The sequence below is a fragment of the Triticum dicoccoides genome, chromosome 3B (assembly GCF_002162155.2).
Source record: "Triticum dicoccoides isolate Atlit2015 ecotype Zavitan chromosome 3B, WEW_v2.0, whole genome shotgun sequence".
Classification (NCBI taxonomy): domain Eukaryota; kingdom Viridiplantae; phylum Streptophyta; class Magnoliopsida; order Poales; family Poaceae; genus Triticum; species Triticum dicoccoides.
The window spans coordinates 626,451,551-626,476,279 of record NC_041385.1 but is presented as its reverse complement, the minus strand read 5'-3'; the positions used below and the strand labels follow the sequence as shown (position 1 = coordinate 626,476,279).

The following is a 24,729-nucleotide window of genomic DNA, read 5'->3' as shown; positions in this document are numbered from 1 at the left end:
CAAACACGCCAGGAGCATCATACCGAAGATCTCACCTTCTTATGACAACAATGAGCAGCGGTAGAATGCAAGGAGCAGTGGCAAACCGAAAATGAGAGCAGCCCCGTCAATCCTGCAAGAGGAAAGGAAACGGAAGAAAGGAAAAGTGAGGAATCAAATCGCACAAGGTAATGAGAACGAGAAAGTGGGGTCAGTTTCATGAAAGAGAATGCAACACCGCCGCTGCTGCTCTCATCCACCCAATTAATGATCGACGAACCCACAACAACAATTATAGAAAATCAATTATATTATTATAACCAGGTCCATCGAGGCAACATATCTAAACATATAGGGGACAAACATATCAACATGCTTAAATATTCTCCTAAAAAGCATGAATAAACAAAGCAAGAAGATGATCCATCGAGCACAACATATCTAAACATAACATCCATCTATTGTATCAAGCAAACTGTCACCAAAAACATGTAGGAAGGAGTTATCTTCGGATTCTCAACCTCTCCAGCCAGCGTACTGATTCAATCCCAATAGTTGAGGTTCCAAAATAGAGTGTTTAGATACTGGCCCCAATTCACATTGTCCAGGTCCATTTCAAGCCATCTTGAAGGTTCAATATGTGGAATTCCTATCAATCAAGATAAGATTCTGATGTAATAGACTGCCGTAAAACTAATGATTTGCATCATATGATAAACAACCTTTTGTACTATATAGTGTACATTAAAAAATCCTATCTTGATAACCATGATAGCAGAAAGATCTAAGTATCCCTGCAAATAATTATTCTGCTATTAATCAGGCACTACAACAACTATACAGATTAAAAAATGTCCAATTCCAGACTCTTTTTTATGTGGTATTGCTAGTTCTTGTGTATCCCAATAACTTTCCAAAATCAACACTAATAAGCCTTTTAAATGATTAGTGATTTGCCTAAGAGTAAAAGCATGCAAGTATATTCATTAACTGCCCTCGTACTACCTGCAAACTGCGCTTTGGGTTCGGAACCGCCCTGCTGATAACCCACAAGTGTAGGGGATCGCAACAGCTTTCGAGGGTGAAGTACAACCCAAATTTATTGATTCGACACAAGGGGAGCCAAAGAATATTCTTGAGTATTAGCAGTTGAGTTGTGAATTCAACCACACCTGGATAACTTAGTATCTGCAGCAAAGTATTTAGTAGCAAGAGTGGTATGATAGTAATGGTGACAGTAGCAACAGAAAAGGTAAATGTTTTTGGGTTTTTGTAGTAGTTGTAACAGTAGCAACGGAAAAGTAAATAAGCGAAGAACAATATGTGAAAAGCTCATAGGCAATGGATCAGTGATGGATAATTATGCCGGATGCGATTCCTCATGCAATAGTCATAACATAGGGTGATATAGAACTAGCTCCAATTTATCAATGTAATATAGGCATGTATTCCGTAAATAGTCACACATGCTTATGGAAAAGAACTTGCATGACATCTTTTGTCCTACCCTCCCGTGGCAGCGGGGTCCTAGTGGAAACTAAGGGATATTAAGGCCTCCTTTTAATAGAGAACCGGACCAAAGCATTAACACATAGTGAATACATGAACTCCTCAAACTACGGTCATCACCGAGAAGTGTCCCGATTATTGTCACTTCGGGGTTGTCGGATCATAACACATAATAGGTGACTATAGACTTGCAAGATAGGATCAAGAACACACATATATTCATGAAAACATAATAGGTTCAGATCTGAAATCATGGCACTCGGGCCCTAGTGACAAGCATTAAGCATAGCAAAGTCATAGCAACATCAATCTCAGAACATAGTGGATACTAGGGATCAAACCCTAACAAAACTAACTTGATTACATGGTAAATCTCATCCAACCCATCACCGTCTAGCAAGCCTACGATGGAATTACTCACGCGCAGCGGTGAGCATCATGAAATTGGTGATGGAGGATGGTTGATGATGACGACGGCGACGAATCCCCCTCTCTGAAGCCCCAAACGGACTCCAGATCAGCCCTCCCGAGAGAGATTAGGGCTTGGCGGCGGCTCCGTGTCGTGAAACGCGATGAAACTTTCTCCTTGATTTTTTTCTCCCCGAGACGGTATATGTGGAGTTGGAGTTGAGGTCGGAGGAGGTCCGGGGGGACCACGAGATAGGAGGGCACGCCCCTAGGGGGGGCGCGCCCCCCTGTCTCGTGGACAGCCCGTGGGCCCCCTGACCTTGATTCTTTTGCCAAAAATTCTTATTAAATCTGAAAAGTGCCTTCGTGGATTTCCAGGACATTCCGAGAACTTTTCTTTTCTACACATAAAACAACATCATGGCAGTTCTGCTGAAAACAGCGTCAGTCCGGGTTAGTTTCATTCAAATCATGCAAGTTAGAGTCCAAAACAAGGGCAAAAGTGTTTGGAAAAGTAGATACGTTGGAGACGTATCAACTCCCCCAAGCTTAAACCTTTGCTTGTCCTCAAGCAATTCAGTTGACAAACTGAAAGTGATAAAGAAAAACTTTTACAAACTCTGTTTGCTCTTGTTGTTGTAACATGAAAAGCCAGCATTCAAGTTTCAGCAAATATTATGAACTAACCATACTCACAATAACACATAGGTCTCACAATTACTCATATGAATAGCATAATCAGCTAGCGAATCATAATAATAAAACTCAGATGACAACACTTTCTCAAAAAAATCAGAACATGATATAACAAAATGGTATCTCGCTAGCCCTTTCTGAGACCGCAAAACATAAATGCAGAGCACCTTTAAAGATCAAGGACTGACTAAACATTGTAATTCATGGTAAAAGAGATCCAGTCAAGTCATACCCAATATAAACCAATAATAATGAATGCAAATGATAGTGTGCTCTCCAGCGGGTGCTTTTAATAAGAAGGATGATGACTCAACATAAAAGTAAATAGATAGGCCCTTCGCAGAGGGAAGCAAGGATTTGTAGAGGTGCCGGAGCTCGATTTTAAAATAGAGATTGAATAACATTTTAAGCAGCATACTTTCGCTGTCCACGCAACAACTATGAGATGGCTGTATCTTCCATACTACATGCATTATAGGCAGTTCCCAAACAGAATGGTAAAGGTTTATACTCCCCCAACCACCAACAAGCATCAATCCATGGCTTGCTCGAAACAACGAGTGCCTCCAACATACAACAGCCCTGGGGGAGTTTGTTTAATTATTTTGATTTGCTTTGATCTTTTTGGATCATGGGACTGGGTATCCCAGTTACCGGCCCTTTCTCGTGAATGAGGAGCGGAGTCCACTCCTCGTCAGAATAACCCACCTAGCATGGAAGATATAGGCAGCCCTAGTTGAAACATGAGCTGCTCGAGCATACAAAACAGAATTTCATTTGAAGATTTGGAGTTTGGCACATACAAATTTACTTGGAATGGCAGGTAGGTACCGCAAATAGGAAGGTATAGTGGACTCATATGGAACAACTTTGGGGTTTAAGGAGTTTGGATGCACAAGCAGTATTCCTGCTTAGTACAGGTGAAGGCTAGCAAAAGACTGGGAAGCGACCAACTGAGAGAGCGACAACAGTCGTAAGCATGCATTAAAATTAATTCACACCAGATACAAGCATGAGTAGGATATAATCCACCATGAACATAAATATCGTGAAGGCTATGTTGATTTGATTCAACTACATGCGTGAACATGTGCCAAGTCTAGTCACTCAATTCATTCAAAGGAGGATACCATCCCATCATATCACATCATAATCATTCTAAATGCATGTTGGCATGCAAGGTAAAACCATTATAACTCATAGCTAATCAAGCATGGCACAAGCAACTATAATCTCTAAGTGTCATTGCAAATATGTTTATTTCATAATAGCTGACTCAGGAACGATGAATCATCATATTTACAAAAACAAGAGAGGTCGAGTTCATACCAGCTTTTCTCATCCCAATAAGTCCATCATATATCATCATTATTGCCTTTCACTTGCACGACCGAATGAAGTGTACAATAACAGGAGTGCACGTGCATTGGACTAAGCTGGAATCTGCAAGCATTCAACTCAAGAGAGAAGACAAGTAATATGGGCTCTAAATATAAATAATCAATCATGCATATGAGAGCCACTAAGCATTTTCAATATGGTCTTCTCGACCCCTAGAAGAAAGAAAAGAAAATAAAACTATTTACATGGGAAAGAGCCCAACAAGTAAAAGAAGAACGAGAAATCTTTTTGGTTTTCATTTTAATTTCTACTACAAACAAGGAAATTAAACTAACTATTTTTTTTGGTTTTTCTTAAGGTTTATCAAACACACAAGAAGAAAACTAGAAAAAGAGATTTAAACTAACATGGATAATACAATGAAAGAGTATGAGCACCGACGACTAGTGTGTGAACATGAATGTAAAGTCGGTGAGAAATACGTACTCCCCCAAGCTTAGGCTTTTGGCCTAAGTTGGTTTAATACCAAGGACCGCCGCTACTCTCTCCGGTGTAAGGAGAGGTATAATCAGGATAATACTGGCTGGTCATCTCCGGATCCCACTGGACAGATGATGCGCGATAAGGGTCCAGTCCAGGTTCTAGTTCAGGTTCAGGTTCTGGAGTAAAAGCTTGAGCTAGATGATTGTTCACCGCATCCGGTGTAACGAGAAATTTTTCTGCAAGCAAATCAAACAACAGAGGCGCAGGAAAAATAATAATCTCAAAGTGTTTCTTATTGAATCTAAGTTTATACAAGAGCATCCTATCTTTGTTGTCAACAATAAACTTATGTGCTACCATGCTCTTGTAATCTAGAATGTGAGGAGGCAATATTGTCTCCTTTTCCTCATGGTGCCTAATGGGTATCTGAAAATGTCTAGCAAGACGTGCATCATAGATACCTCCAAATATGGGGCCTTTTGTACGACTCAGGGCTAGCCGGTTAGCAACGACGGGACCCATATTAAAACTATTGTCTCCAAGCAAAGCATGTTGAAGCATGATAATATCAGGAAAACTCAAGTTTCCACTATTCCCACGACCAATCAATCATCTACTAGCGAATATGGCAAAGTAGCATAAAACAGGAAAGTGTATGCTAGAGACTTTCGCTTCGGAACCCTTCTTTGGCTCCTCTACAGCGATAATATCAACAAAGCCAGCCACATCTTCACGATGGGGTTCCTCTAATTCTCCCTCATAAGGTATCCTACATACCGTGCAAAAATGACGTAAAGACATTTCTTTGAACTCATCATATAAATAAAATGATACTTCAGGCGGTGACTTCTTAGGATAATAATAAAAGTTTTGCACGAAAGTATTGGTAAGTAAGAGATACTGATCGATTCGGTCGTTCATGAAACCGGTGAGCCCTGCAGTCTCGATTAAAGCATAAAAGTCTTCATGAATTCCGGCTTCCTTCAAGAAATCCTCACATGGCCATTCACATGACCATACTTCCGCTAAGCGACGAAGATTATACTTGGGTTTTTTCTTCTCTTTGTGTTGTCTTAGAGCTTTGGCTAGAAGAGCCTTTAAAGGACCCTGCAACCCTCGTGAGCGCGGCAGTACCGCTGGGAGGGAACGGTAGTACGGCTTGTTCAGTGGTAGTACCGCCCTGCCCAAGCGGTAGTACCGCTCTATGCGTGGCTGCTTGGGGGGGTAACGGCTGGATTGTTTCCCCCACTATATAAAGGTGTCTTCTTCCCCAAAGTTGACTTACCTCTTCCCCCAAAAAGCTGCATTGTTGCTCCAAGCTCCATTTTCGCCTGATCTCTCTCCCTAGCCAATCAAACTTCTTGATTTGCTCGAGATTGGTTGAGAAGGACCCGATCTACACTTCCACCAAGAGAAATTTGATTCCCCCCACTAATCCCTAGCGGATCTTGTTACTCTTGGGTGTTTGAGCACTCTAGACGGTTGAGGTCACCTCGGAGCCATAGTCCATTGTGGTGAAGCTTCATGGTGTCGTTGGGAGCCTCCCATTAAGTTGTGGAGATTGCCCCAACCTTGTTTGTAAAGGTTCGGTCGCTGCCTTCAGGGGCACCAATAGTGGATTCATGGCATCTCGCATTGTGTGAGGGCGTGAGGAGAATACGGTGGCCCTAGTGGCTTCTTGGGGAGCATTGTGCCTCCACACCGCTCTAACAGAGACGTGCTTCCCTTTAAAAGGAAGGAACTTCGGTAACACATCCTCGTCTCCACCGGCTCCACTCTTGGTTATTTTGTGCCTTTACTTTTGCAAGCTTACTTGTGTTGTATCCCTTGCTTGCTTATGTGCTAGTTGTTATTGCATCATATAGGTTGCTCACATAGTTGCATATCTAGAGAACCTATTTTGTTGCAAAGTTTAATTTGGTAAAGAAAAGCTTAAAAAATTGTTAGTTGCCTATTCACCCCCCCTCTAGTCAACTATATCGATCCTTTCAATTGGTATCAGAGCCTCGTCTCTTTATTAAGGACTTTGTCGTCCGAAGAGTATGGTTGACACCACAGACGGTGCGGAGAAGCACTCCGGTGTGAATCCTATCTCGTCTATGGCCGATGGGGGAACCTCTGTCTCTCATGAGGAATTCAATGTGGCTCTAGACACATTGAAAAACTCCATGACGACCAAGGTTGAAAGCATGTTTACTAAATTTCTAGAAGGACTTAAATTGTCTACCTCGCTGATGAAAGTGGGTGATCCCACTAACAAGGTGACGGATGCTACCTCCGAAAAGGGGGAAGCTAACAGTGAAAAGGGTCCCTCTACTAGTGGTAGAAATGGCACCGGCATCTTTGCCCATGTGGAACCTCCAACCTATGGTGGACCAATTCCCTCTACTCATTTAAATCATGTCGGTCCTCCTCCTAAGATTGTGAAAAATGAGGATTTTGATTCTTAGGTGTACCGCTTCAAGCGTCATTTAAAGCATGTGAATACTAATCTTTGGAGAATCATTGAAGAAGGTTTCTATCCACATGACCCAAGCAACTTCACCCCTCGAGAAGCCGTGGATAATCAATTCAATGAGAATGCTCTCTTCATCATCCAAGAGGCAATTCTCCCCGAAGATCTCCCTCATCTTCGACCCTATGCCACGGCCAAAGACACGTGGCATTGCATTGTGTCTCTCTATCGGGGAAGTGCGAGCATTCAATGCTCCAACTATGAAGTGGTGCAAGATGAAGCCGATGAGTTTGCTATGAAGGAAGATGAAGAACCTCGTGAGCTCTTTCGGAGAGTAACCAAACTTGCGGTCTCCCTCCGAGATCATGGGAGCAAGGACACGGATGACAATTGGATAAAATGCAAGTTCCTCAAGGCCATGATGCCCTACAACAAGGCCATGTCCTCCGCCATTCATCAAAGACCGGACTTCCACTCCATGACCTCAAGTGAAGTGTTGGATGAGTTCGTTGCAATGATCATCTTGGACAAGACCACCGATAACGCGGTGCTCCGGTCTCAAAGGGCAAAGAAGCCCAACCTTGCCTTGAAGGCCAAGGTTATTGTGGAAGAAGAGGAAGAATAGGAAGATGAGGAGAGCAACCCCGAAGATACAAAATATGATTATCACGAGCACATGGCTCTCGCTTCAAGGAAATTTTGGGGCAAGAAGAACTCAAGACCCAATTTCAACAAGAACAACTCAAGTGGCTTCAAGAGCAAGCAAAGAGTTAGAACTTGTTTCAACTGTGGCAATGTAAGCCATTTCGTTGAGGATTGTCCTTACGATAAGCGGGAAGACAATGGTGGCAAGCTCATCCAGAGAGACAAAGCCAAGTCTTTCCCCAACAAGAACAACTTCACCAAGAAGACTCCTACTCAAGGGTTGGTGGTTCAAGAGGAATACCGTGAGGATGACGATGATGATGAAGATAGTGAAGCAATGGCCATGGCATCCGTTGCCATTGCCACAACTCCCCGGGTGTCTCTCTTCGATTCACCCAACGAGAACATCACCGCCAAGTACCTCATGGCTAAAGCCACCAACAAGGTAACCCCCAACATCAAAACCACCATTTTTCCTAATCCTTCTTTGATGGTTGGCATTGATGATGGTAAGGGGTCTAATGAGGAAGTAAATGAATTTGAGTCCTTTATGAGTAAGCTCAAGGGCAAATCCAAGAAGCACTTTGTTGCTCTCTTGGAACAACTTGGTGAAGTCAATGACATGATCGAGGCTCACGAAGAAACCATCTCTAAGATGGAAGGTCATAGTCGTAACTATGCCGATGAGATATCCGATCTCTCTAATGCTCTTGAGGAAGAGCGTGGGCATCGTTTGGCTATTGAGGAGTCACAAAACAATGACCATGCTAAGTTAAAGAAAGATCTCGATCATGCTCTTGTTGTGTCTCGTATGCTATCTTCCGAGAAGGCTAAACTTGGGGTTGATCATGCTAGACTCAAGGAGGAGTTTGATGTGCTTGATAAGGCCCACAAGGTCTTGAAGGGTGCTCATGCTAACCTCAAGGAGTCTCATGCACAACTCCAAGTTAAGCTAACCAAGGAAAAGGCCACCTTTCCTCACATGATCTTAATTGATAATGCAAATGCTAGTAACCCGTATTGTGAGCATGTGCATCTCGTGGAGGAGAATGCCAAGTTGAAGGAACAACTCGAGAGAGGCCTTGTGTCATGCATACAAGGTGAGAAGAACCTAAATGACCTTTTGAGCAATCAAAAGGAAGTTGTGGCCAAGGAGGGAGTTGGGTTCTCCCCCAAGTCCAATAATAAGAGGAAGAACGAGAAGAAAAATGACAAGACCAAACGACCTCCCCCGCTTAAGCAAACTTTTGTGAAGGAGGGAGAGGGTGCTCCTAATGAGAAGAAGAACAATGCGAAGAGTGGTGATGCCAAAAGGGGCAAAGCCATCTCTTCCAACAAAGTCGGCGACTTTAACCCTTCTTATGTGTTGTGTCGTTCTAGTGATGGGCATGTTTATGCTAAATTTGTTGGTTCTTCTTATGAGTATATTGAATGGTCTATTTGGGTTCCTAAGACCCTTGTTACTAACATCAAAAGACCCATTACTAAATGGGTACCTAAAACTAAGCATTGATCTCTTGTAGGTGTTTGCTTCCGGTGGGGGAACATGGTTGCTCGATAGTGGAGCAACAAATCATATGACCGGGAGCAAGGACTTGGTGGTGGACGTGCAAAAGATCCCATCTATTCCCACCAATGTCGAGTGGGGTGATGCCTCACATTCTAAGGTATTGGGCCTTGGCAAGGTTGTCATTTCTCATGATCTAACGATCGAGAAAGTCATGCTTGTTGAGTCCCTTGCGTACAACTTACTTTCCGTTCGTCAACTTGCACTCATGGGCTTTGCCACCTTCTTTGATCTTGATACCATGGCCCTCTTGTGGAGCAAGACTCTTAAAGTAGCCTTTGTTGGGCATGTCGAGAATGGTCTCTATGTGATTAACTTTTCGGAGCGACCCACTAAGACCGCGACATGCCTAATGGCTAAAGTTGATGTGGGTTGGCTTTGGCATCGCCGTTTAGCCCACGTCAATATGAGATCTTTGCAAAGTCTTCTCAAGGGGGACCATGTACGTGGACTAACAAATGTTAGTTTTGCCAAAGATCGTGCTTGCAGTGCTTGTATCGAAGGAAAGCTTCATGAGAAAGCTCACCCTCCCACGACTATCATCTATTCGAAGAGACCCTTGGAGCTCCTTCACATGGACCTCTTTGGGCCTCCATCCTTTGATAGTCTTGGGGGAAGAAAGTATTGCTTGGTGATTGTGGATGATTATTCAAGATACATGTGGGTATATTTCTTCAAGAGGAAGAGTGAAACTCAACAAACCGTCATCGACTTTGCAAATGAGGCTCAACGACAACATGATGCAAAGATCTTGACAATAAGAAGTGACAATGGCACCGAGTTCAAGAACTACACCTTGGATGAGTTCCTTAGTGATGAGGGGATCAAGCATCAATTTTCCGCTCCTTACACCCCTCAACAAAATGGTGTTGCGGAGAGAAAGAACCGGACGTTGATGGATGCGGCAAGGACCATGATGGCGGAGTTCAAGTCTCCATACAACTTTTGGGCCGAAGCCATCAACACCGCGTGTCATGCATCAAATCGCCTGTATCTCCGCAAAGGCTTGAACAAGACTCCTTATGAAATACTCACCGGTAACAAGCCCAATCTCAAGTACTTCCGGGTGTTCGGGTGTAAGTGTTTCATTCTCAAGAAAGGTGTTCGTTTGTCTAAATTTGAGGCTAGAGCTTATGAGGGCATGTTTGTTGGTTATGCTACAAACTCTCATGCTTACCGTGTTCTCAACAAGTCCACCGGACTCATTGAGGAGACGTGTAACGTGGAGTTTGACGAAAATAACGGCTCCCAAGTGGAGCAAAGTGGTACTTGTGATGTAGGTGATGAAATTCCTCCCCAAGCCATAAGAAGAATGGGTATTGGTCATATTCTACCCATTGAGGAACCCCTTGTGTCCGAAGGAGAAGGACAATGATCCACTCAAGTGGAGCCATCACCTCCCCAAGACCCACACGCTTTCGAAGAACAAAGTGAAGGCCCTCAACCTCATGAACAAGACCAAGGGCAAGATCAACATAAAGATGGTGGTGAACCACCAAATGATGCCCAAGGTCAAGTTCTCCCCCTCGAGCAAGTTCACGATCAAGAGCAAGCTCAAGATCTCGAACAAGCTCAAGACGCGCTCAAGATAATCAAGTTGATCCTCCTCCTTCCACATCCAAGGAGGAATTAGAGCGTCGTGCCGAAAAGATTGCTTCCAAGCTCACCACCAAAGGCCATCTCATGGAGAATGTGGTTGGAAGTCTAAGAAAGGGGGTAAGCACTCGTAGACAATTAGCAAACTATTGTGAACATCACGCGTTTGTCTCTTGTGTTGAACCCCAAAAGGTCTATGAGGCGCTCAAAGATTCGGATTGGCTCAATGCCATGCATTAAGAACTCAACAACTTCGAGTACAACAAGGTGTGGAGATTGGTGCCACGACTGTCGGGGAACCATAATGTCATTGGAACCAAGTGGATTTTCAAGAACAAGCAAGACGCTCACGGGAACATCATTCGCAACAAGGCAAGATTGGTAGCACAAGGCTACTCCCAAGTCGAGGGTATCGACTACGGTGAAACCTTTGCTCCCGTTGCTCGCCTTGAATCCATTCGTTTGTTGATTGCTTATGCTTCCCATCACAACTTTAAGTTACAACAAATGGATGTGAAAAGTGCTTTTCTTAATGGACCTATTAATGAATTGGTTTATGTCAAGTAACCCCCCGGGTTCGAGGATCCTTACTTCCCAGATCATGTGTATCAACTCGATAAGGCACTCTATGGCCTTAAACAAGCCCCACGTGCGTGGTATGACCACCTTACTGAGTTGTTACAAGATCGTGGATTTGAAGTTGGGAAAATTGTTCCCACTCTTTTTACTAAGAAGGTCAAAGGGGAGTTGTTTGTGTGCCAACTATATGTTGATGACATTATCTTTGGTTCCCCTCACAAAGCTTTCAATGAAGAATTTGCCGCTCTCATGACCTCTAAGTTCAAGATGTCTTCGATGGGAGAGTTGAAGTTCTTCCTTGGTTTTGATATCAAACAAAGAAGAGAAGGTACCTTCATCAACCAAGCCAAATACACTCAAGACATGCTTAAGAGATTCAAGCTAAATGATGTCAAGCCAGCTACTACTCCAATGCCTACCAAGTGCCAACTTGACTTTGATCCCAATGGTAAAGCGGTGGACCAAAAGGTATATCGCTCTATGATTGGATCCTTGCTTTACCTTTGTGCATCTAGACCGGATATCATGTTGAGTGTGGGAATGTGTGCTCGGTTTCAAGCCGCACCAAAGGAAAGCCACTTTGTGGCGGTCAAGCGAATCTTTCGATATTTGGCTCATACCCCAAACTTTGGCCTATGGTACCCAAGAGGAGCAAACTTCAAGCTCGAAGGATTTACGGATTCCGATTGGGCGGGAGACAAGGTGGATAGGAAGTCCACTTCCGGAGGGTGCCAATTTCTTGGTTGCTCTTTGGTGAGTTGGTCTTCCAAGAAGCAAAGTTGTGTGTCTCTCTCGTCCACCGAAGCGGAATATGTGGCGGCTGGTAGTTGTTGTGCACAACTCTTATGGATGAGGCAAACTTTAAAGGAATACGGTGTCATTTGTGACAAAGTGCCTCTTTGGTGTGACAATGAAAGTGCCATCAAGATTTCTCTCAACCCGGTGCAACATTTCAAGACGAAGCATATTGAGATTCGGTATCACTTCATCCAGGATCACATTAGGCGAGGGGAGATTGAGCTCAAGTATGTCAACACGCATGATAACCTTGCAGATATTTCACGAAGCCCTTGGATGAAGCAAGATTTCGCGAGTTAAGGCATGAGCTAAATATCATTGATTCGAGCAATGTGACTTGAACCCTTGCACACCCCACCGCACTCAACTTGTTGTCTAGTTTAGGTGTAGGCATGGACATAGGGGGACTGTTGTTCTCTCAATGAACTCTCCCTCCCCCCATTATGCATAAATTGATCTAGTCTTTCACATTAACCATTTTTTATGGTACTTGTGCTTCAAGGACGAGTTTGGTCATGGGTCCAAGGTTAAAATCTTCGCGACGCCATACCTCTTGACTCAAACATAGGTGGCCTCGGCCACCGCCCTCTTTTGAAGAGGTGTGTTTTGGCCCCTTGCTAGCGTGTTTTCTCCCGTGTTGGTCTTTCCTTACTTCGTGCCTTTTTTTTCGCTTCTTTTTGAGCATTAGCCGTCTGTCTAGAGGCCTGTTGGTTACTGGGCGGTACTACCCTGGTGGTGCATGGTACTACCGCTTATAAGTGGTAGTACCGCCCACCAGCGCGGTACTACCGCTGCGAGGTGGGGGGCAGGGGGTTATATCGGGGGCAGGGGGAGTTTTTCTTGTCCCCCATACCCATTCGCTCGCCTCCTCGCTCCATTTCGTCTCTCCAGCAACCGGTCGCCGCGGAAGGGCTCCGGCGGATCTCCTTCTCCGGGGCGTCCCTCTCCATTCCCTTCGGTGGAATCGATCCCCACCTCATCCTCTTGCCATGGATGCCGGTATTGCCCCCGTTCCCTCTCTCTTCTTGTCTAGATTTCCAATCTAGCATCTTAGGGGCAATAGTGGTTGCATCTCTAGATTTTTCGCCAAATCTAGGCTTGAGTAGGATGGAGAAGGCATCTAGGCAGTTTGGATTAGTGGTTGGTAGAAGTATTTTTGAATTTGGTAGGACGGTAGTGCCGGATCTGACCACGGCAGTGGGAAACCGTTGTTTCCCCGTCTCGAGCGGTACTACCGCTCTCCTGGAGCGGTACTACCGCTTGGAGCGGTACTACCGCTTACAGGTCGCGGTACTACCGCTTGCTACCCAGTTCCACTGTACTCTTACCGATCAGTGATCCTTTTGTTGTGTTTTGTGGCTTATGCTCTTTCTTTCTAGTTGTTCTGCATGTTCTTGTGTGTGGTTCCAGGTGATGAACATCCTGAGCATCAGGCTTGCCGTGTCAACCCCGGTCGTGCCACGTCGAAGCGTTACCGCACTACTAAGTCTGCAGGAGGTTCCTCAAGTGCTCCACCTCCACCTCAAATCAAGAAGAAGTCTGCTGTCAAGGCGAAGCAAACTGGCAAAACCGTGCTGGAGATGCAAGCCAAGGAGTTCTGGGCAAGGCGTCGCTGCAACCCCTATGAGGCAGACCAAGATCCTACTTTGGTCAACCGTCCGTTCTGGAACAGGTTTCAGTTTGCCATTTTCTTTGATGTGCTCAAGGCCAAGAAGAACCTCTATGTCAATGTGCGCTCCATCGACACCGACTATATGGAGAAGGATCCTGAGTACTTTGGTGAAGCTCTTCAAATGTGCACTCAACTAAACATTCTCGGTATCATCCAATTCAACAAAGATTATGATCCTGATATTGTGGCCCAATTCTATGCCACGGTTCATCTCAGGACTGATGAGGACAGGACACTGACTTGGATGACCAATGGCAAGTTGCTTTCTGTCAAGTGGAAGGCATTCATGGAGTTGCTTGGGGTGGAAGATCGCGGGCTTGCATCTCCTGTCGGCTTTCGCCCTCACCGCAACACAACCTCCACTCACAAGCAAGCTCTCTGGCCCTATTGCACGCTGAAGATCAACTCTGAGACTAAGAAGAAAACTTATGAGCTGCCTGCCTTTCTGGATATTCTTCACCGTGTCTTCCATGAGACTCTGTTCCCTCGCATAGGGAATCTGGATATGGTTCATTCTTATCTCGTGGACATGCTTCTCTTCTGCCAGCGTGAGAAGGAAGAAAACACTAGCGAGTCCCTGGACATCTCTCATGTTATGTGGTCTGAACTCCTCTCTGCCATTTCTGAGCGTAAGTGCCCAATCTATGGTCCTTTCATCATGATGCTTATTGAGAAGGCATGGGATCGTGTCTATCCCAAGGTTATGCTAGAGACTGGAGATTTGGTGTCTCATGAGGTCAAGCGTCTGAGGAAGAAGGACAACTGGGGCACTTAGGTCCCTAAGTCTAGGGGTGCATCGTCTGCTGCTGCTATGGAGACCGAGGAGGAGGCTGAGGCCGAGGATGATGATGACTATGAGCCTTCTGGGGCTGAGCCCTCTTGGGCAAAGAAGCTCAAGCTCAAGGTAAAGAAGCTGTTCTGCATGGAGTCTCATGGCCAGTACATGACTCGTGTTGCTGAGAAGAAGGCCAGTGGTCGTCACAAGGAGCTCATGCATCAGATGGGTGCTATCGTTCTCAGTGCATCTGAGGACCAGCTTACTTAGGAGGAGGACTGGGTTCAGCAGCATTGCCCGTGGACAGATTCTGATGCCGAGCAGTTCCCGACCGACAACGATGGCGAAGACGATCACGCTGAGATCTGATGTTCGCGACCTTGCTATCACCTGGAGCCGTAGCAACACTTCCTCTCTTTTTGGTGTCTCGATGCCAAAGGGGGAGAGAGTTTAGGGATTTGTGTCGTCATTGTCTGTTTCACGAGTGTGTCTTCTTTGTGGTGTGCTTTCTCGATGTTTGCTTTGTTTGGTTTTGTGTCAGTGAGACCTAAGTTCCAGACATATGGTGTGAGACATATGCTACCTTATCTCTAGATTATCTTTATCTATGTCTGCCTAGCTTCTGAGTTGCATGCTTATCTTGTTATATACTCTTTGCTCTCATATATATTGCTTAGGTTGTTGGTCTCCAAAATGTAGGGGGAGCGTTGATCCTAGTATGTGTGTCATGCAGTCCAAAGCACCTATCTAGATAAGCACACATCTAGGGGGAGCTCATCTACATTTGTGAGTTGTGGGGTTTGCGCTTTCTTCCTGTGCAAATCTCGTATTGTCATCAGTCCACCAAAAAGGGGGAGATTGTAAAGGCATATTTATCCACAAGGTGTTTTGGTGATTGATGACAATGTTTTTGCGGACTAATCGTGTGCGTTGAGTTTTTTCAGAGATTCATCCTTTGGCACGAGACGATTACCTCCCCCCGGTGTTTTATTCAAGACGGTGTAGCTCCTTTGTTTCTCTATTGGTGGACTAGTTTCGTAGGAGTCACTGTACTATTAAGAGGGGATCCGCTTTGGTAAGGCTAGGGTGGAATCAACACGTACACATCCTTATCACTCCCGATGTTCCTTTCCGCTTCATTGGAGCTATCTTTCCTCTCCTTGCCTGCCTTGTCCTGTCCCAGCGGTAGTACCGCGGTCCTCAGCGGTAGTACCGCCGAAGCACGTCAAGCGGTAGTACCACTTGCGGTCTCCGGCCGTAGTACCGCAGTGGTTCCGGGCTACTACCGCCTCCACTCGAGACCGCTGCTTTTCGTGTCGGGTTTTACGGTACTAGTAGCAGCAGTAGTGCCGGTAGTACCGCTCCAAGCGGTAGTACCGCCCGTACTTCCGCGATAGTACCGCTCCAAGCGGTAGTACCGCCCGTACTTCCGCGGTAGTACCGCTCTGGGTCCAGGACCCTGCAACCCTTGTGAGTGCGGCAGTACCGCTGGGAGCGAACGGTAGTACCGCTTGTTCAGCGGTAGTACCGCCCTGCCCAAGCGGTAGTACCGCTCTGTGCGTGGCTGCTTGGGGGGGTAACGGTTGGATTGTTTCCCCCACTATATAAAGGTGTCTTCTTCCCCAAAGTTGACTTACCTCTTCCCCCAAAAGCTCCATTGTTGCTTCAAGCTCCATTTTCGCCCGATCTCTCTCCCTAGCCAATCAAACTTGTTGATTTGCTCGGGATTGGTTGAGAAGGACCCGATCTACACTTCCACCAAGAGAAATTTGATTCCCCCCACTAATCCCTAGTGGATCTTGTTACTCTTGGGTGTTTGAGCACCCTAGACGGTTGAGGTCACCTCAGAGCCATAGTCCATTGTGGTGAAGCTTCGTGGTGTCGTTGGGAGCCTCCAATTAAGTTGTGGAGATTGCCCCAACCTTGTTTGTAAAGGTTCAGGCGCCGCCTTCAAGGGCAACAATAGTGGATTCACGGCATCTCGCATTGTGTGAGGGCGTGAGGAGAATACGGTGGCCCCAGTGGCTTCTTGGGGAGCATTGTGCCTCCACACCGCTCTAACAGAGACGTACTTCCCTTTAAAAGGAAGGAACTTCGGTAACACATCCTCGTCTCCACCAGCTCCACTCTTGGTTATTTCGTGCCTTTACTTTTGCAAGCTTACTTGTGTTGTATCCCTTGCTTGCTTATGTGCTAGTTGTTATTACATCATATAGGTTGCTCACATAGTTGCATATCTAGACAACCTATTTTGTTGCAAAGTTTAATTTGGTAAAGAAAAGCTTAAAAAATTGTTAGTTGCCTATTCACCCCCCTCTAGTCAACTATATTGATCCTTTCAGCAGTTTTGCAAATGGAGCTTTGAGCTAAGAGATCAAAAATTGCAGCAAAACGAGCTAGAACTCGGGCTTGAGCTGGAAGGGGATTTTTTGGGTAGAAGATGAAGTGTGTGGGTGCTGGCATAAGTGGAGGGGAGTCACCAGGGGCCCACGAGACAGGGGGGCGCGCCCTACAGGGGGGCTTGCCCTCCTCTCTCGTGGCCTGGTGCTTGGCCCTCCTGCAGTGTTTTCAGTGCCTAAAATCCTCAAATATTCCAGAAAAATCATACTAAATTTGCAGGGCATTTGGAGCACTTTTATTTTCGGACTATTTTTTTATTGCACGGATAAATCAGAAAACAGACAGATAATACTATTTTTTGTTTATTTATTCTAAATAACAGAAAGTAAAAGGAGGGTACAGAAGGTTGTGCCTTCTAGTTTCATCCATATCGTGATCATCAAAATGAAACCACTAACAAGGTTGATCAAGTCTTGTTAACAAACTCATTCCGAATAACACGGAACCGGAGAAATTTCGAATAACACTAAGTTACCTCAACGGGGATATGAAAATCCCCAACAATAAGAATATCATACTTTTTCTTGACAGTAGGGAGAGGAAATTCAAAACCTCCAAAAATGATAGTTGGAACTTTTTGAATAGAATTGATGCTATGAACTTGAGATTGTTTCCTCAGAAAGTGTACCATATGCTCATTACCATTAATATGAAAAGTGACATTGCCTTTGTTGCAATCAATAACAGCCCCTGCAGTATTAAGAAAAGGTCTACCAAGGATAATATACATACTATCGTCCTCGGGAATATCAAGAATAACAAAGTCCGTTAAAATAGTGACATTTGCAACCACAACAGGCACATCCTCACAAATACCAACAGGTATAACAGTTGATTTATCAGCCATTTGCAAAGATATTTCAGTAGGTGTCAACTTATTCAATTCAAGTCTGCGATATAAAGAGAGAGGCATAACACTAACACCGGCTCCAAGATCACATAAAGCAGTTCTAACATAATTTCTTTTGATAGAGCATGGTATAGTTGGTACACCCGGATCTCCAAGTTTCTTTGGTATTCCAACCTTAAAACTGTAATTAGCAAGCATGGTGGAAATTTCAGCTTCCGGTATCTTTCTTTTATTTGTGATGATATCCTTCATATATTTAGCATAAGTATTTGCTTTAAGCATATCAGTTAAGCGCATACGTAAGAAAATAGGTCTAATCATTTCAGCAACATGCTCAAAATCCTCATCATCCTTTGACTTGGATGGTTTAGGAGGAAAGGGCATGGGTTTCTGAACCCATTGTTCTCTTTCTTTACCGTGCTTCCTAGCAACAAAATCTCTCTTATCATAACATTGATTCTTTGATTGTGGGTTATCAAGATCAACAGCAGGTTCAATCTCTACATCATTGTCTTTGCTAGGTTGAGCATCAACATGCACATTATCATTAACATTATCATTAGGTTCATGTTCATCACCTGATTGTATTTCAGCATCAGAAATAGAAATATCATTGGGATTCTCAGGTGTGTCTGCAATAGGTTCACTAGAAGTTTGCAAAGTCCTATCATTCTTCTTTTTCTTCTTCTTAGAAGAACTAGGAACATCTAGATTATTATTCTGAGAATCTTGTTCAATTCTTTTAGGGTGGCCTTCAGGATACAAAGGTTCCTGAGTCATTCTACCAGTTCTAGTAGCCACTCTAACAACAAAGTCATTTTTATTATTCAATTCATCAAGCAAATCATTTTGAGCTTTGACTACTTGCTCAGCTTGAGTAGCAACCATAGAAGCATATTTGCTAACGCGGTGAAGTTCATCTTTACTCTAGCCAGACTATCACCTACGCGTCCTATCTCGAAAGCATTATTCTTTAACTCTCTACCAACATAAGCATTAAAACTTTCTTGTCTAGCCATAAAGTCATCAAATTCATCTAAGCACGAGCTATGAAATTTAGTAGAGGGTATTTCAAATTTATCATATCTATAGAGAGAATTTACCTTCACTACCTGTGTCGGGTTATCAAGATAATGTAGTTCTTCAGGCGGTATATTAAGACCATGTATTTCTTCAATAGGAGGTAAATTCTTAACATCTTCAGCTTTAATACCTTTTTCTTTCATTGATTTCTTTGCCTCTTGCATATCTTCAGGACTGAGAAATAAAACACCTCTCTTCTTCGGAGTGGGTTTAGGAATAGGCTCGGGAGTTGGCTCAATTGGTTCAGGAATTACTTCAGGAACTGGCTCGGGAAGAGTCCAATTATTTTCATTAGTCAACATATTATTCAATAGTATTTCAGCTTCGTCGACTATTCTTTCCCTGAAAACACAACCAGCACAACTATCCAAGTGGTCCTTGGAAGCATCGGTTAGTCCATTATAAAAGATATCAAGTATTTCATTTTTCTTAAGATGATGATCAGGCAAAGCATAAAGCAACCGGAGAAGCCTCCCCCAAGCTTGTGGGAGACTCTCTTCGTTGATTTGCACAAAATTATATATTTCCTGCAAGGCAGCTTGTTTCTTATGAGCAGGGAAATATTTAGCAGAGAAGTAATAAATCATATCCTGGGGACTACGCACACAACCAGGAGCAAAATAATTATACCAAGTCTTAGCATCACCCTTTAATGAGAACGGAAATATCTTAAGGATATATAAATAGCGAGAGTTCTCATCATGAGTAAATAGGGTGCCTATATCATTCAACTTGGTAAGATGTGCCACAACAGTTTCAGATTCAAGGCCATAAAAAGGATCAGATTCAACTAAAGTAATAATATCAGGATCAACAGAGAATTCATAATCCTTATCAGTAACACAGATAGGTGAAATAGCAAAAGTAGGATCGGGTTTCATTCTAGCATTAAGAGACTGTTGCTTCCATTTAGCTAATAATTTCTTAAGATCAGATCTATCATTGCAAGCAAGAATTTCCATAGCAGCTTTTTCATTCATAACATAACCCTTAGGAACAACAGGTAAAACATAATCATTGGGGGAACGTTCATCATCACTATCATCAATAGCATCTTCAATATTTTCATTCCCCCTAACTCTAGCAAGTTGTTCATCAAGAAATTCACCTAATGGCAAAGTAGTATCACGCACAGAAGTAGTTTCATCATGCATAGCAGAAGTGGCATCATCAATAACATGCGACATATCAAAATTCATAGCAGTAGCAGGTTTAGGTGTCGCAAGCCTACTCATAACGGAAGGAGAATCTAGTGCAGAGCTAGATGGCAGTTCCTTACCTCCCCTCGTAGTTGAGGGCAAAATCTTGGTCTTAGCGTCTTTCAAGTTCTTCATAGTGATCAACAGATATAAATCCCAAGTGACTCAGAGAATAGAGCTATGCTCCCCGGCAACGGCGCCAGAAATTGGTCTTGATAACCCACAAGTGTAGGGGATCGCAACAGCTTTCGAGTGTGAAGTACAACCCAAATTTATTGATTCGACACAAGGGGAGCCAAAGAATATTCTTGAGTATTAGCAGTTGAGTTGTCAATTCAACCACACCTGGATAACTTAGTATCCGCAGCAAAGTATTTAGTAGCAAGAGTGGTATGATAGTAATGGTGACAGTAGCAACAGAAAAGGTAAATGTTTTTGGGTTTTTGTAGTAGTTGTAACAGTAGCAACGGAAAGGTAACTAAGCAAAGAACAATATGTGAAAAGCTCGTAGGCAATGGATCAGTGATAGATAATTATGCCGGATGCGATTCCTCATGCTATAGTTATAACATAGGGTGATATAGAACTAGCTCCAATTCATCAATGTAATATAGGCATGTATTCCGTAAATAGTCACACATGCTTATGGAAAAGAACTTGCATGACATCTTTTATCCTACCCTCCCGTGGCAACGGGGTCCTAGTGGAAACTAAGGGATATTAAGGCCTCCTTTTAATAGAGAACCAGACCAAAGCATTAACACAAAGTGAATACATGAACTCCTCAAACTACGGTCATCACCGAGAAGTATCCCGATTATTGTCACTTCGGGGTTGTCGGATCATAACACATAATAGGTGACTATAGACTTGCAAGATAGGATCAAGAACACACATATATTCATCAAAACATAATAGGTTCAGATCTGAAATCATGGCACTCGGGCCCTAGTAACAAGCATTAAGCATAGCAAAGTCATAGCAACATCAATCTCAGAACATAGTGGATACTAGGGATCAAACCCTAACAAAACTAACTTGATTACATGGTAAATCTCATCCAACCCATCACCATCCAGCAAGCCTACGATGGAATTACTCACGCACGGCGGTGAGCATCATGAAATTGGTGATGGAGGATGGTTGATGATGACGACGGCGACGAATCCCCCTCTCCGAAGCCCCGAACGGACTCCAGATTAGCCCTCCCGAGAGAGATTAGGGCTTGGCAGCGGCTCCGTGTCGTGAAACGCGATGAAACTTTCTCCTTGATTTTTTTCTCCCCGAGACGGTATAAATGGAGTTGGAGTTGAGGTCGGAGGAGGTCCAGGGGGCCCACGAGATAGGAGGGCGCCCCCCCCTAGGGGGGCGCGCCCCCTGTCTCATGGACAGCCCGTGGGCCCCATGACCTTGATTCTTTCGCCAAAAAGTCTTATTAAATCTGAAAAGTGCCTCCGTGGATTTCCAGGATATTCCGAGAACTTTTCTTTTCTACACATAAAACAATATCATGGCAGTTCTGCTGAAAACAGCGTCAGTCCGGGTTAGTTTCATTCAAATCATGCAAGTTAGAGTCCAAAACAAGGGCAAAAGTGTTTGGAAAAGTAGATACGTTGGAGACGTATCACCTGCATCTGGGTGCTCGCGCAGCCATGGTCGTGGATCCCGCAGCCGTCGTGGCATTGAGGAGCCTGAGCAGGAAGCCCACAGGGGTGCTTGGTCTTGGATCCGGCTGTCTGCTTGTCAATCTAGGGGACATGGCGATGGCAATGGCCTGCAGCTGCCCGCCCGCCATGGTGCTCATCCTTTTGTTTCCATTGTGATGGCCTACCTGCAAAAACCACCCAACCGTAGGGGTCATCCAGAAGAAGAAGAGGGGAGGGGAGGGGAGGAGGATGGAGGGCGTGTGTACCTTTGAAGCCAAGGTGCTGCAGCCCGTCGCAGGCGTCGATGGCCACCACATCAGAAAACTTCGCTCCCCACCCCACCAAGAGAAGGCCACCGCCGTGATGGATGGGTGTGGGGCTAGGGTTCTGCCCCCATCCATGGACTTCCTCGAGGACCAGGTGGACGACGGTGCGCTGGTGCCGGTGCCGCTGCGGATCTGGGCGTCGCTCCGCTCGATCTGGGGCCTCCCCTCCCCTTCACTTCCCTTCCCTTCCTTTAGAGAGGAAGGAAGGTGAGGGTGGAGCGGCAGCGCTGGAGGGAGAGGAGGCCGCCAGAGTTTGGGTTGGATGGATTGGAGTCGAGGCAGAGGAGAGAGGAGCGGTGGTGGTTGGGGGTCGTGTTAGAGGAGAGCGGCGGCTAGGGTTCGTGCGCGTGGGGAGCGTTTCTCTTTGACTATCGCTCGCTGCCCGATCGATTCGCTGGAGGAGAAAGCGGACGGGTGTGGGGCCTGCACGTCGAGCGTGGTGCGGTGGTTTTTTCGCTCAGGTGGTGCGCTACGCCCCCCACTCGCGGGCGCGATGCGGTGGTCTTTTTCGCCTCGCGTGGTGCCGTGCTCTCGAGGCATCGGTTGTGCCTACACTAGTAGAAAAACCGCCACTAGTCCCGGTTGGTTAGGGCCTTTTGTCCCGGTTCTTGAACGGGGACTGAAGGGTCGTTACTAATGCCCTAGACCTTTAGTCCCGGTTCTAACACGAACCAGGACAGATGGGCCTCCACGTGGCCGGTGCACCGAGCCCAGGCAGGAGGGCCTTTGGTCCCGGTTGGTGGCACCAACCGGGACCAAAAGGCATCCACGCGTTAGCATTTCAGGGGCTGGGGGTTTTGTTTTTTTTGAAGGGGGGGGTTGGGGGGTTAATTTAGGTGTTTCATATGTTGTGTTAGCTAGCTAATTAATAGAGAGAAGTGTCCTCTCTTATGTTCGTGCTTGGTCGACGCTACGTACTGTACATAGAGAGGCCCTCGACACGCTAGCTAGTAAGAAAATGAAGGAAACCATTAAGTACAGGGGTTCGTCATGCATACCGAGAGAAGTGATCGATCGACCTCTCCTTCTCCGAGAGATTGGTCGAAGAACAAGTTTTCGTATTATCTATTCGCCGCTACTGGCTACATACATATACAATATGTAAGATCTCTTACAATCCCCTAGCATTTGAAATCAACTTCCACATGGTATTCTCCGGCTTTATTGATGACGTGGTCAAGAAAGAATCCCGCCAATTCCTCTTGAATTGCTTTCATGCGATCTTGTGGTAGGAGTTCATTCCGCATCTGCCACGTCTAATTTGAAGAAGGGGGTTAATACATATATGAATGAAACTCAACAGAAATGATGGTGTAATAAAATGAAATTGTGAATATTATTGCTTACGCACTTCATATTGTCTTTTAGAGTAGCCCCGCTTATTTTTCAAAGTCGCGTTGTAGATGAACTCGCACACGTAGTATCCATAGAAATCATTCCCTTGTTCCTGCCACAAGCACTTTACGAGAAATAGAGGTCAATCAAAATGATAATGAAGCATTATAAATGGCATTGATGAAAGTATAGCTATAGAATCAACGGGAGATGCGCGCAACTAGCTAGCTAGTAGTACTTACTTTTGGGTATGTATATCGCAGCTCCTTCGGTAGTCCCGGAGCTTCTGCGGTGAACTGTTTCCAAACCCTGCAAGACAAAGAAAATAATTATTATTACTTGAGATATCAGGAAATGAACAAAAAGTTGCCAATAATGTGCGATAATGATCGATCGAACTTACTTGTTGAGCAATTTAGTCATGTCTGCATAGGTTTCGGGATCTTTTTGTCTCGAGTCTAAGACGGTTACTAGTCCCCGCTCAAGCTTAATCTCCATAAGAACATAGTGGAAGCTGCGCACGCATGCATAACTCATCAATTACATTATTATAACCTCGCTCGAGTAATAAGGGAAACCGAATATGCACACGACAGTAACACTCACTCGAAGTTGTAAGGAAAGAGTATTAAATCTTTGTTTTGACTTTTGATCAATGATTGTAGCAAGTTGGCCTCGGCCTCTTCGGCGTTCTTTTTAACCTGAAATTCATCTATGATATTTGTGTTAATGAACCCAATATCATACATTTCTTGTTTTTTGCACTCGACGATCTTCAATCTGCATAATATAGTGAGGATAATTAATTATAAATACATGTAATGAAAGAGCCGAGCTATATATAGAGACTTAATGACAGAAATAGTACTTACAGACAGTAGCAAAAGACCGTTAATTTATCGAGGGCCTTTTGATTGAAGAACTTGAAGAACTCCTCAAATGGAACAGGCAACAGATCAGTTCCAACGAGGTCGTGCTCCTCTTTAATTCTGAGATACAAAGTATTCGTCCCCCAGACTCTCTGCAGGTTTTCATGTACCAATTATGGAATCTTCGCATCATCGTTGTTAGAGATTTTTCAGCTTTGACGAGAGGCTTCCCGTACTCGTATCTGTGTTCGTCCACCTCCAAGAAATAAAAATGTACATCATTAGGCAGGTAATCTCTAAGATTGCTATAACCGGGCACCGTTCCCGGAGCATTAGCGGCGATGTCGCTAGACACATTGAGCGGGGGGCACGATTGCTTTGCTTGTTCACCGAGCTGGGCAATTTTTTTCCCAGCTGCTCGTTCTTTTAACCTTTGATCACTGACAGTACTTCCCGAGCTCTCCGCTTGGAGATATGCCTTTTCAGTAATGCGCTCATAGTTGGTTTTCGGCGAAGAC

At 44.6% G+C, this 24,729-nt stretch overlaps 1 long non-coding RNA gene across 1 annotated transcript; it reads right to left on the bottom strand.

The window, feature by feature from the left end:
• Positions 1 to 48: 48 nt before the first annotated feature.
• LOC119281685 lies at positions 49 to 21,749 on the bottom strand. Its single transcript, XR_005138510.1, has 3 exons — positions 21,664 to 21,749; positions 985 to 1,015; positions 49 to 112 (listed from the first exon to the last, which is right to left on the bottom strand). It is a non-coding gene; the product is annotated as an uncharacterized LOC119281685 (long non-coding RNA).
• Positions 21,750 to 24,729: the final 2,980 nt, after the last annotated feature.